General features: G+C 56.0%; 1 long non-coding RNA gene across 1 annotated transcript; it reads left to right on the forward strand.

Moving 5' to 3' along the window:
- The first annotated feature begins 4,949 nt into the window (after nucleotides 1-4,949).
- LOC149128685 (uncharacterized) lies at nucleotides 4,950-13,209 on the forward strand. The gene is made up of 3 exons (XR_016213473.1): nucleotides 4,950-5,047; nucleotides 6,813-6,900; nucleotides 12,898-13,209. It is a non-coding gene; the product is annotated as an uncharacterized LOC149128685 (long non-coding RNA).
- Nucleotides 13,210-13,414: the final 205 nt, after the last annotated feature.

The raw sequence follows: 13,414 nt of genomic DNA on the forward strand, positions 1-13,414 counted from the left end.
CAAAAATGGTGTCCAGAGTGAGAGAGGAAAAGAGGGAGAGGCAGCGAAGTGAAAGTGAGGGGAGAGGGGTGTGCAGAAAGGGGTGGAAAAGCCAGGAGGGTGGAGATGGGGCGAGGGAGGGGGGAGGAGATGATAAAAGGGAAGAGGATTGGCAGACCAGCTGCCCCCCAGCGCACCCAATGACCTTGGGCACAGAGAGGCCCCCGGTGGCTAGCCTGGCAGACAGTGGGGAAAATGGAAAGTGATGGCAAGCTTCCTGGCTGGCATTTCTACTTAAACATGGCCAAGCTCCCTCCTTCCTCGGGGCGCTCGCATCTGCTGTTCCTCTGCTTGCAGTGTCTTTCCCTGTGTGTCCTGCCCCTGCCCTCTGGGAGCAGCTTCCCTGCACTGGGCACCGTCCTGTGCAGCAAGGGACATGCACACTGCCATCCCAGAGCCAGATTCAGACCTTCCAGGTTCCTGCTGGGTCAGGACCCACTCTGAAGGCACAGACGCTCACAGAGCAAGGAGGATGCTGGCTGGCGCTTCTTTCTGCCTGCAGGGGCTCTGGGTAGGTTAGGGCTGGTCCCAGGGCCATGATCTTGCAGGGCGCCCTGTGGCTGGGACAGGAGCTCCAGGTGGCCTTGTTTCCCCACCCTGAAGCCTGTCTGAGATCCAGAGCCCTCCCAAAGCAGAGGCAAAGAGAGAAACCAGCTGGTGCCAGAGATGAGCTCTGCATGCCAGGCTGGGAAAGGGCCTCCCTGCCACCTCCTCCAGCACTTTTGGAGCACTGACAACAGGTGCAGCCTTGGCTAACCAGTAAGCCTTTTTTTTTTTTTTTGAAATATTTATTTATTTGAAAGGCAGAGTTATGAGCGGAAGGGGGGGGAGAGGGAGGGTGGAGGAGAGAGAGAGAGAGAGAGAGAAAGAGAGAGATCTTCCATCCACTGGTTCACTCCCCAAATGGCTATAATGGCCTGCACTGGCCAGGCCAAAGCCAGGAGCCAGGAGTCAGGAGCTTCTTCCAGGTCTCCCACGTGGCTTCAGGGACCCAAGGACTTGGGCCATCTTCCACTGCTTTCCCAGGCACATTCGCAGGGAGCTTGATTGGAAGTGGGGCAACTGGGACTGGAACTTACATTCACAGGATGCCAGCATCAAGGTAGCGGCTTAACCTGCTGTGCCACAATGCTGGGCCCATCCTTAAATCTTTGAAATACCAAGTCCATTTCTCAGATGAGAAAAATGGGGCTCAGAAAAGGGGGCTCATGGCAGGCCAAAGCAGTTTCCTGGCCAGCCCTGGCCCCTCAGCCTGGAGCACATCCCCAGGGAAGGATTGGCTGGCTGAGCTGCATTAGAATTCAGGCCAGAACACGGCTTCTGGAGGCGGTCAGTGAAAGGAGGCAATGTCAGGGTGCCTGAGCGATGGTAGCTTTCCACGCTGGCACAGCCGGCCAGCGTGGGGTTCACATCCTGACCTCTCCACTACTTAGCTGCGTGGCCTTGGGGAAGCCCCCCCCGCCTTCTCTGTGCCTGTTTCCCCTTCTTTGAAACGAGGACTAATGACAGCATCTTACAGCCTCACTGAGGTGTCTGGTCACGTAGTAGGTAGGATTTCCTCACAGAAGATTTTTGGTATCAAAAGAAAGGTGTGGCTTGATTGTGTGGTGTCCTGGGACTGATGGGAGTTTTTGAGGTGGGGCACCCCGCGAGCTGCAGAGGGCACCCTGGTTCCAGACAAAGGAGGCAGTGGCTCCCCTCTCCTTGCAGGCTGATGGAATTGGCGCTGGCAAGAAAGGAGCCTGAAGTTTGGAGGCAGGCCCATATGGGGGTCCTTAGGGTCTGCCCACCCCCCACCCTGCTCTCCCCCCATGTTTCTATCCTTGTCTTCATGGTGCTTATATTGGGTGCAACTTTTTGGGATTTTTATCAATTGATAGACTGGTTTGTCTGCTCTGGAAGGGCAGAGACCCCGCATGTCCTGGACCCCAGTTCCTGTGGCCAGGTAAGGGAACAGCAGGTGCATGTAGGATCAGAAGAATGAATGTCCCTAAGCCCTGCCAGGTACAGCCTTCAAGGTCCCGGGATAAACCCTCGGTGCCTGGTTATGCTCTGTGTGTGAAGCTCCTCTAAGACAAAAGTTAGCCAGTGCCGCGGCTCACTAGGCTAATCCTCCGCCTTGTGGCACCGGCACACCGGGTTCTAGTCCCGGTCGGGGCACCGGATTCTGTCCCGGTTGCCCCTCTTCCAGGTCAGCTCTCTGCTGTGGCCAGGGAGTGCAGTGGAGGATGGCCCAAGTGCTTGGGCCCTGCACCCCATGGGAGACCAGGAGAAGCACCTGGCTCCTGCCATCGATCAGCACGGTGCGCCAGCCGCAGCGCGCCAGCCGCAGTGGCCATTGGAGGGTGAACCAATGGCAAAGGAAGACCTTTCTCTCTGTCTCTCTCTCTCACTGTCCACTTTACCTGTCCAAAAAAAAAAAAAAAAAAAAAAGGCAAAAGTTAGCCCAACCTTTGCTCTTACAGCGTCTGAAATGCAACACCCTCTCCTCCCTGGGCAGGAGGAGGTGATTGGCAGGAAGAGGTGATTGGCAGAACCTTGGCGGCCTGGGCGTGGCCTGGGAAAGCTCCCTGGGTCAGGCTGCCCTGTTCCTACATCCCAGCGGTTCCCTGTCAGCCCGTCAGGCCCTGCAGTGAAGGAATGAATGATGGTGCAGGTCTGACCATCACCTGGAACTGCTGGCCTCCTCAGGGTTTCTGCTGCCACTATAGCCTGTGCCTGCAGCGGCTCAGCAGCGCCAGGGAATTCACAGCCTTTCACCCACCACAGCTGGTCACCACCCAAGTGCTGGGGAGCTTTGTGGTTACACACCTGGCCCCCTGATGCCCAGGTGGGTGATGCTAGGGCGGGGGCACCGTGCACACTGGCTCCCAGGTCTTCCCTACAAGGTCAGCTTCCAGCTACCCCTCCGTGGTGCTATGCTACTGCCCTCCCTCTAATCTGCCTGCCGGGTGGCTGCTGGGAGAGGTGACTGCAAAAGTGGCCCAATGCTTGTCTCCTAACAGCTGGGGTCCAGACAGAACTTGATTTAAACCCCAGAATAGCCACACAACAGCACTGAAACCATGCAACAAGTAGGTGCAGGGTGAACTTTGAGGACACCGTGCCCGGGGAAGCAATCCAAGCACAGGAGGACTGGCTCCGGGTGGCCACACTTATCTGAGGCATCTAGAGGAGATAGAGTCACAGCGACAGAGTGGAACAGTTGCCGCCGAGGTGCAGGTAGCCTCGGTGACTCAGTTCTCACACGTAGCCCTTAAGCAGAACAGTAGAACATGCAGGAATAGGGCGTCCTGAGACGGGGAGTGGCTGGCTCTGTTCTAGTGCCCTCCGGAATCAGCTGTCCTTCAGGACAGCTCTGGGGTGTGAAACAGGGCGGCCGCTTTCCAGGTTCCCTCCGCTTTCCAGGTGCCCTCAGCCGCAGCGCCAGTGGGGTGTGTGCAGAAGAGGCTCCGTCCCCAACAGGCAGCCTTCTGGGCCTCAGGCAGCTGGCTCACAATAGGTCCTAGGCTTCTGTCACCTGCTGCCCGTCTGAAAGTCACAAACTCACCCTGTGTAGCTTGTGTGCATGACGTTCCCTCTCACTGACCACAGACAAGTTTCTGACCCGTGCACAGTGCGTCTGCTTCTCTGGGGGCTGGGGCCGGAGAATGGAGAGCTGGTGTTTTGCAGGGACAGAGTTTCAGTTTTGCAAAATGAGAAGTGTTCTGGGCATGGATGGTGGGTAATGGTGTGACTGTGTTTAGTCTCTGAACTGGACACTTGAAAATGGTTAAAGTAGAGAACTTTATGTTATGTGTACTGAACCACAATTTAAAAAATGAATTTTTTTAAAAAAGATTTATTTATTTATTTGAAAGTCAGTTACACAGATGGTGGAGAGGCAGAGAGAGAGAGAGAGAGAGAGAGAGAGAGGTCTTCCATCCACTGGTTCACTCCCCAATTGGCCGAAATGGTCAGATCTGTGCCGATCTGAAGCCAGGAGCCAGGAGCTTCTTCCAGGTCTCCCATGTGGGTGCAGGGACCCAAGGGCTTGGGCCATCCCCCTCTGCCTTCCCAGGTCATAGCAGAGAGCTGGATCGGAAGTGGAGCAGCCAGGACTCGAACTGGCGCCCATATGGAATGCCAGCATTGCAGGCGGTGGCTTTACCTACTACACCACAGCACCAGCCCCCCAAAATGACTTATTTTAAAGGCAGAACAACAGGAACAGAGAAAGAGGGAAAGACAGAGAGAAAGAGAGAGTCTTTCATTCATTGGTTTACTCCCCAAGTGACTGCAACAGCCAGGTCTGGATCAGATTGAAGCCAGGAGCCAGGAACTCCCTCTGGGTCTCCTACATGAGTGACAGGGGCTCAAGCACTTGGGCCATCCTCTGCTTCCTTCCCAGGAACATTAGCAAGAAGCTGGACTGCAAGCAGAGCAGGCAGGACTCACACCAGAAGCTCCGATAGATGGGATGCCACTGTTGCAAGCAGTGGCTTAGCCCACTGAGCCGCAATGCCAGCCACAACCATGATTTTAGACAGTGTTATTGTGCCTGTTCAGTATAAGATTCCAGGTTTGTCCCATCTCTTCACTCTTTCATCTACTGCTTCATTCACTCAGCACTGATCACTGCCTCCTTCACTTGTTAGTACGTTGGCTGAGCACCTACAAGTGTGGACACTACTGAGGTTCTGGGATAGAGATGTGAGCATGACAGGAGGGACCCATGCCCTGGGAGCCACCTCTGGGAGGGGGCAGACAGCAAGATGAATGAGTCATGTGTGTAACACATAGCAAAGTTAAAGGGGCTTTGGTGAAAATAAAACAGGGAAGGGGAATGGGGCCCAGAATTAAATAGGTCCCACTGGGGCGGTGATGCTGGGGAAAAGAAAGAAGGGGGGGGGACAGCAGGTGCAAAGGCCGGGGCAGTGTGGTGAGAGGCCTTGAGGCACGTGCAGGCCAAGACTTCCCTGAGAGAGGGTCTGACGGAGGCTGGAGGGGTCCCTCTCCCTATGTCTGGGTGGGTTGAAGGCCATGGCCTGGAGCTATGGAGGGGACTGCCATGGTCCAGCAGGAAAGGGGGTCTGGGGTCAGGGGATGTGTAGGTGGGTGGAGAGCTGGGTTCAGGAAGCATAATGCGGATGGAACCTAGGTTTGCTGGTCCTTGGGGTGGAGGATGTGTTATGGTGGGGCCGTGGGGGCCGTGGGAACGGAAGGCCGTGGGCCACACAGTGTAGCAGTGTGGGCTGGCGCCTAGCTGCTGACAGTGCCTGGTGAGCGGCCTTCCAAGCAGCTGAGATTTGGTGTCTGGGCTGAGGGAAGGGCAGGGAACAGGCTGGGGGCCTCACTGCACCCAGAGGTTAGGGGAGTGTCCCCGCAGGGGGATGAAGGAGGGCCACAGGAGAGGGTGTCCCAGGTCTCTGGGGAGGAGCGGGACTGGGGGCGCTGTTTCCATGCAGCTCTGAGCAGCGGGCCCCAGGGCTAGAAGCCAGAACTGGCGGAGAGGAGCCCCTCTCCATGCCAGCTGCCAGGGAAGCCTGGAGGGGTGCGATTTGGGAGGGGCCCTGGGCAGACCCTGAGGCAGCTGGGCCTTCCAGTCCTTAGATCCGGTCTGGGAATGAGGAGACTGACACACAGATGAGCAGGTGAGACCTAAGGCCTCGTTTCTGTCCCCTTGCCCTGTTCCCAAAGCCCAGGGCCACTAGCCCTGCCTGCAGTGCCTGTGCTGGTGGGCAGAGGGGGAGTGACGGGGAGGACACAGGCTCTGGACGCTGGTGGCGCTGGGCCCCTGGCTCTGCCTCTGTCGACTGGGGCATAGTCTGTGGGTGTGCTGTCCTCTCTCTCGGAAGGGCTGGTTTGTGAGGGGGTGCAGTAGGTGGCCCATGCGTGGCTGAGCCCCCACCCTGCTGGGGTCCCGAGTCTACAGGTCAACCCTGTCCATGGCCTTCTTCACCACAAAGTACTGTTTGTGATTTTTTTTTTTGGAAACAATTTTTGTGAGTGACTCATACATTTAAAATTGTTTTAATCTGTTTTATGCTTGCGTATAAACGGGGCCGTGTGTTTCTTTTTATGAAAGGTGTCTTCTGCAGGTTGCTTGTAATATGAGCAGGAAGCTGTCCGATGAGGCCAGGGGTACTTATGGGGACACAGGGTGGTTGGCAGTTGCAGCAGTGCCCTGGCCTGCTGGCCCTGTGTGTGCAGCCTGCAGGCCTCCCGTATGGCGACGGTTACTTCCCAGGCTGCCGGGAAGGGGTTGCTCAGATTGGAAACGCTGACAGGTCCTGGTCTGGCCACTGGGTTGATAGGAGTCGGGGGAGCAGGCAGCAAGTCCTAGGGCTGGCTTAAGTTGCCGCATTAAGGAGGAGCAGCAGTGTGCTGGGTGTGCACTGGGGAAGCTGAGTGGGTGAGACAGCCCCACCTCGGTCGGTCCACGTCTGTGAGCAGGCACTCTCTGCCCTCCTGTCCCCTCTCCAGCTGCCCCGCCTCTCTTTCTGCTGCAGGCTCCCAACTGCCCTGGCTTGCTGGCTACTCCTGCAACACCTGCCCCAGGGCCTTTGCCCGTGTTGTTTCCTCTGCCTGGGCTCTCCTCCTGCTGACCTGCCCATAGCCCATGGGCTACTCAGATACTCAGACACTATCAACTTAGTGTGCCCCCACCCCATGAAATTCAGGTTAAAGCCCCAGCCCCGCCCCTCCTCATCCCTGCTGTGAGCTCGCTCCCCTGTTGAGCACACATCTGCTGCCCTTATTCTGCTCTGGCTTCTCTCCCTCTCTCTCTCCAGAGTGAAATCTCCAAGCATGCTGGTCTCTCAGTCCTGTACCCTCCTCTCCAGGACAGTGCGGCACCAGCGGTGGGAGGGTGCATACTTGGTAACCCTGTGGTACCTGGGGTGGAATTGCTGGGTCACAGAAAATGCATGCATGGTTCAGCCTCCCTGGAGACGTCCACACAGCCCTCCACAGCACCTGCGCTATCCCTCAGGATTCTAGTGGCTCTGTATCCTCCTCAGCTGGAGGCACGGCCGGGCTGTCTGTCTCGCCTTTCCTAGTGGGTGTGCAGTGCTAGCTCCCAGGATTTTAATTTGCACCCCTCATATTCCCTGCTCGTCTCTCTGGAACTGGAGAGCATGCAGCTCAGCCCCTAGGGCACTCTTGGCCCTAGGAGGCCCTCAGCTGTGAGCACCCCCTCCGTTGGAGCCCTTGCTCAGCTATGGCACCTGGGTCTGATTCCCAGCTGGAATAAGGACAAGCTGGGCCTTTCCTAAGGGTTCCTTTGACACCAGGGGTCTGTCCTGGAAGTAGACCCTGTGCAAGCTGTGGTCTCACTGCAGGGCTCAAGAGAACACGCTTGCTCCACTGGAGCCCCCCCCCCCCCGCCAGCCGTGCCCTGGACACCTTCCTGGAGTGCCTGCCCGGCCCCTGTGAGCCCCTGCTTCCCTTTCAAGGGTCAGTGTAGGAGTTGCTTCCTCTAGCAAGCCCTCCATGTTTGGCTGAGGCCCATCTCTGTTAACTCATTCCCCCAGCTGACTGGGAAATCGGGGTAAGGGTGGGGTGGGCAGAACCTGTGCCTCTCCCGATATTGAGGACCTGCGGCTGCACACAGTGGGCCCAGGGTGCAGCGAGCACTCTGTGCATGTCACACAGCCGGCGCCCATGAGTAGTCTGGGGATGGGCTTTATCCCCTTCAGGAAGGGTTCCAGAGCGAGGACTCACTACACGCCAGGGCTTCAGTGCCCCAAACGGGCCACACCTGTGGTGGGGCGGCTGCATCGGGAGTCGCCTCATGCTTCTCTCTCTGTTCACTTTGGTTTATTTTTTTATTTAGTTTATGTTTTTAGAGGATTTATTTATTTATTTGAAGGGCAGAGAGGGAGGGAGAGAGTGAGGGGGAGAGAGAGAAAGAGAGAGAGAGAGAGAGAGAGAGATCATCTGTCTGCTGGTTCACTCCCCAAATGACCACAATGACTGGGGCTGGGCCAGGCTGAACTCAGGAGCCTAGAACTCTGTCTGGGTCTCCTAGATGGGTGGCAGGAGCCCAAGTACTTAGGCCATCTTCTGCTTCTTTCCCAATTAGCAGGCAGTTGGTTGGGAAGTGGAGCAGCCAGGACTCCAGCTGGTATCATATGGGATGCTGGCATTGCAAGCAGCGGCTTAACCCACTGTGCCACAATCCTGACCCTTTCATTTATTTTTAAAATAATAATCTTAATTTTTCTTTTTATAGTTAAGAATTTTTCAATATCTTAAAAAAAATAGGCCTCATTTTTTAGAGCAGCCACCGACATCCCCCGCGGTCAGTATCACCCAGAGTCTGTGGTTTATGTGAGGGCGCACTCTTGATGGCGGACAGGCAGGGTTTGGACAGTGTGTGAGGACATGTGTGTCCACATCCCAGGGCTACACAGACCAGGTTCATGGCCCTGAAGTTCTCCTGGGCTCCACCTATGCACCAGCCCTCCCTCCAACCCAACCCTTGGCAATCACCAATCTTTCTACTGTGTCCACAGTTCTGCACCTACCAGAGTGCCACAGAGTTGGAATCACAGTCTGTAGCCTTTCCAGGAGGCTTCTTTCACTGAGTAACCTGCACCTATGTTTTCTCCATTTCTTTTTTGTGGCTTGATAGTTCATCTCTCTGGGCACTGAAGACTGCCCCATTGCCTGGATGTGCCAATCTCTCCACCTAGCAAAGGATGTATTGGTTGCTTCTAAATTCTGGGAATTTAAAAAAATATATATTTGTTTGTTTATCTGAGAGGCAGAACTACAGAGAAAGAGGGAGAGACATACAGAGAAAGAGATCTTCAATTTGCTGGTTCACTCGCCAGTTGGCTGCAACAGCCGGAGTTGGGCCAGGCCAAAGCCAGGAGCCTGGAACTCTGAGCTCAAGCACTTGGACCATCTTCTGCTGCTTTCCCAGGTGCATTAACAGGGATCTGGGTCTGAAGTGGAGCAGCTGGGACTTGAACCGGGACTGATAGGGGATGCCAGCATCACATAGGCTACAGCTTAATCTGCCGTGCCACAGCACCAGACCCTGGGCTGATTCTTCACCCCCCTCTTACTGTGACAGCAGGAAGGTGTCCTGTTGCATCAGGCACCGTGCTGGGTGCTTCCCAACACAGCCATCCACTCGGGCTACCTCCCCCATTGCTCTCCCATGGGACAAAGTCCCAACAGCGTGGGCCCTTGAATCTGCAGAAGTTTACTGTCTCACTGTCTGGAGGCCAGAAGTCCGAGAGCGAGCGAGGCGTTGGCAGAGTTGGTTGCTTGTGAGCAGCGAGGGAGCAGCTGCCCAGACCTGCCTCCAGCTTCTGGTGCTCGGTGGCTGGCGGCGGCATCTGCCGACCTCCGCCTTCATGGCCAGACAGCCTTCCCCTCGGGAGTGCCTCTGTTTACATTACCCCTTCTCATAAGAGCATCAGTTGTGCTAGATTTAAGGCCCCATCTCCCTCAGCCTGGCCTCATTTGATCTGATTACAAAGGCAACAACCCAGTTTCCAAATAGGGTCACATCCCGAGGCCTGGGAGTTAGGGCGCCAACATGTGAATTCGGGTGGGGGTACAAATCAGCCCATCACAGCCGTCACTGGGAGGCAGTGCGGCCAGTGGTTAGGGATGATGGCTTTGAGGTTAGCCAGAACAGACCTCTTGCACCCAGTTCACTACGAAACCACAGAGCCCGAAACAGGGTGCAAATCAGAGCTGTGTGGCTGGGCTGTGGCCAGCTTTTGGAATGGAGCGTGGCATACAGCAAGTGCCCATAAAGCTCAAGGCTCTGAGTTTACATCATCACTCCACTCGCACTCTTTCCAACCATCTCCCCCTACTCACTGCTTGGCTTTTTTTTTTTTTTTTAAGATTCATGTATTTATTTGAAAGGCAGAGTTATAGACAGAGAGGTGTAGAGAGAGACACACGCACAGAGAGAGAGAAATAACTTCCATCTACTGGTTCACTCCCCAAGGGGCTGCAACAGCCAGGGTTGGGCCAGGCTGAAGCCAGGAGACTGGAGTCCCTGCAGGTCTCCCATGTAGGTAGCAGGGGCCCAAGGACTCAGGCCATCTTCTGCTGTTTTCTCAGGCACTTTAGCAGGGAGCTGGATTGGAAGTGGAGCAGCCAGGACTGGAACTGGCGCCCATATGGGATGCCAGTGCTGAAGATGGCAGCTTAACCACTGCGCCACAGCGCCAGCCCCCACTGCTTGACCCTTAAACATGCAGGTCACTGCCATCTGCAAAACGTCTCCTGGGAGGCCCTGCCACCACCTGCAGTTCTTCTTGACCCGGTGGGAACTCTGTGGTGACCCCCTGCATGCCCCACATCTGGGACTTGGCACCCAGCTCCCATACTGTGAGGAAACTCAAGCGGTCTCTACACGGGTCATGTAGCTGAGAACTAAACTACTCAGGCTGGCCGCCCCGGAGAGCACCTGCTGACGTCTCTCAGTGTCTGCCAGCTCTGTGGAGAAGACCACCTTGGCCCTCCCTGCCACTCCAGGACCCCAACCCAGCCAGAACTGTCTGGTCCACCTACAAGAGTGAGGACAGTAAGCTGTTGGTTTAAGCTCTGGCGCGACTTGTTTCCCAGCCATGGGTGACGGCAACCCTCCTCGTTCCCAGCTAAACTTCTCTGAGAAGCTGCCCACCATGCCCACCATGCATCGGGACATTGCCGTCACTGTGATGGGCTGACTACTGAAGTGTCGGCCTCCAGAAACTGAGAATGTGACTGTTTGGAGATGGGGGCTCTTTAGAGAGGATGGATGAGTCCTAATCTGATAAGAGGACCCCGGGACACAGACAGGCACAGAGGGATGGCTGTGTGAGGCCACGGGGGGATGTCTACAAGCCCAGGAGAGTAGCCTCAGGAGGACCGGACCTGCAGGGGTGGGCCAAGGCCCCGCAGCTGAGCCACTGCTTAGGACATCCATGTCCCACTGCTTAGGACATCCGTGTCCCACTGCTTAGGACATCCGTGTCCCACGTTAAAGTGCCTGGGTTTGAGTCCCTGCTTGGCTACAGATTCCAGCTTCCCCGGGAGGCAGCAAATGGTGGGCTAAGTAGTTGGGTCCTTGCCACCTGTGTGATGCACCCGGGTTGGGTTCCTGCCTCCTGGCTTTGTCCTGGCCCAGCCCCAGCTGTTGTGGGTATTTGGAAAGTGAACTAGTAAATGGAAGCTCTCCGTCTCTCTTTTTCTGTGACTCTCAAATAAAATAGTAAATGTTGCGATGTGCTGTAAAGAAAAGAAGGAAACCAACCCTGAAAGAAAGCCTTGACCTCAGCTGTCCAACCCGCCAGGCAGAGAAGGCCTGAAGAAGCCCACCCTGCCTGCCTTCCCTGATGTGCCAAGGGAGCGAGCCGACTCACACAGCCAACAGGCAGTATGCTGGACACCTGCTCCTTCGGAGCCTTCAGGTCAGCAAGCCCAGAGTCTGTGGCCGTGTCCAGGAGCAGAGTGGGGCAGTGGCCAGTGCAGACTCAGGCTTTAGCCAGCCCGGTCTGCTTCCCAGCTCTGGAGCTTTGGGCAGGCTCCGTTCACTTCTGGGTGCCCCAGTGTTCCTTCCTGGGAGAGGAAGCCAAGAGCAAGACAAAGGGCACTTTTAAAAATTCATGGAAGGCCGGCGCCGCGGCTCACTAGGCTAATCCTCCACCTTGTGGCGCTGGCACACCAGGTTCTAGTCCTGGTCGGGGCGCTGGATTCTGTCCCGGTTGCCCCTCTTCCAGGCCAGCTCTCTGTTGTGGCCCGAGAGTGCAGTGGAGGATAGCCCAAGTCCTTGGGCCCTGCACCCATGGGAGACCAGAAGAAGCACCTGGCTCCTGCCATCGGATCAGCGTGGTGCGCCGGCCGCAGCGCACCGGCCGTGGTGGCCATTAAAGGGTGAACCAACAGCAAAGGAAGACCTTTCTCTCTGTCTCTCTCTCACTGTCCACTCTGCCTGTCAAAAAAAAAAAAAATCATGGAAAATGGAATTAAAAGATAAACATCGTGTTGCAAAATGATCTTGAAATCCACACCTAGAGTGAGTCTTTAAAAATATCATGGAAAATGTGTATTATGAAAAATCTATGCATGGATTTCCAATTTTTTCGCACCCAAATAAATTTATCTAGTCATTCCATTTCCTCATAAATATTTTGAAGTTCTGTTGCATTTCATAGACAGTAGTAAATCAGCAAGCATACCTGACGCCTCATTGACATGGCAGCCATCACCTGCTCCTGCAGTACAAATCCCTGGTCCCATGACCGCTGTCCCCTGGGTGTCCCCCTTCTCCTTCGAGGACACCTCTGCTTCCTGATCCAGCAGGCCAGGGCCCCCTGAGGTCTGCCTTTGGCTGCTGCTCCTCTCCATGCAAACCACCCTCATGCAAGTAACCCCCGCACGTGGACTCCTGGCCTGGCCACCAAGACCCAGTGTCCTCCTTGATGCCCTTGTGTGTCTTCCAAGCACCTCCGGGTCACCGTGTTCAAAGCCAGACTCACCATCTTTTCAAACTCCTCTCTCTTGCTCCCCACCCATAAGTGGCATCGCCACCCAAAATCTCGTAGGATCATCCTCTGTCACTTCTGCCTTCAGCAAGCTCTGTCACCTTGGTGGACCTGGCCCTTTGTAGGGGGTCTCCCCATGGCTCTGCTCTTCCCCATTGCTCACTACTGGGAGCTCCCAGAATCTCAGAGAAGCACGGATCTGATCTCACTCCTCAGCTGCACTTAAAAACTCTCGGCCACAGCCTTCACATTCAGCCTTGTTTTAGCCCCAAATAGATGCTCTCTCACCCCCAGGGCCTTTGCACAGGCCACTCCTGCCTGGAAGGCTCCTGTGTAGTTAACCCCTTGTGTAGTTAACCCCTCTTTGTCCTTGCAGGCTCTCTGGAGCCTCCCCTGAGCCCAGACCGCAGCAGCTCCCATCGTGCACGGGCATGGCTGTCCCTGTGCAGCCCCTGCCTGTCATCACCGTCATGCACGCATCATTGTGCCCGCAGCAGCTCAGCGCTGCTCCCTGCCAGCAGCAGCCGCCCTGCTGTCCTGACCACACCAAGATCCGGAGCCTGGTGCAGTGCCCGGCACACAGTAGGTGCTCAAGAAAGACCTGTGTGAGGCTGCTAAAAGAATGGAGGAGCCTCCAGCGATGAGGACTGAGCAGAAGGAGCAGGGACAGGAGGCTGCGGAGAGGGTTGGTCGGAGTGGGGTGGGGTGAGGACCAGGGGAGACCTGAGCAGGGTGCAGGTGCCCACGGGGCACGGGGACCGCTCTGTCACCATCTCCTGAGTCTCTCCCTCCTGCTGCCTGTCCTGTGTAAGCCCCATCTCGCTCCCCAGTCTTCCAGAAGCCTCACCGGAGACCCGGAGCTTTCCACAGCGGCCTCGCGGCCTCCAAACCCT

The sequence above is a fragment of the Oryctolagus cuniculus genome, chromosome 1 (genome assembly GCF_051225735.1).
Source record: "Oryctolagus cuniculus isolate XC-2025 breed Fujian yellow rabbit chromosome 1, ASM5122573v1, whole genome shotgun sequence".
NCBI lineage: Eukaryota > Metazoa > Chordata > Mammalia > Lagomorpha > Leporidae > Oryctolagus > Oryctolagus cuniculus.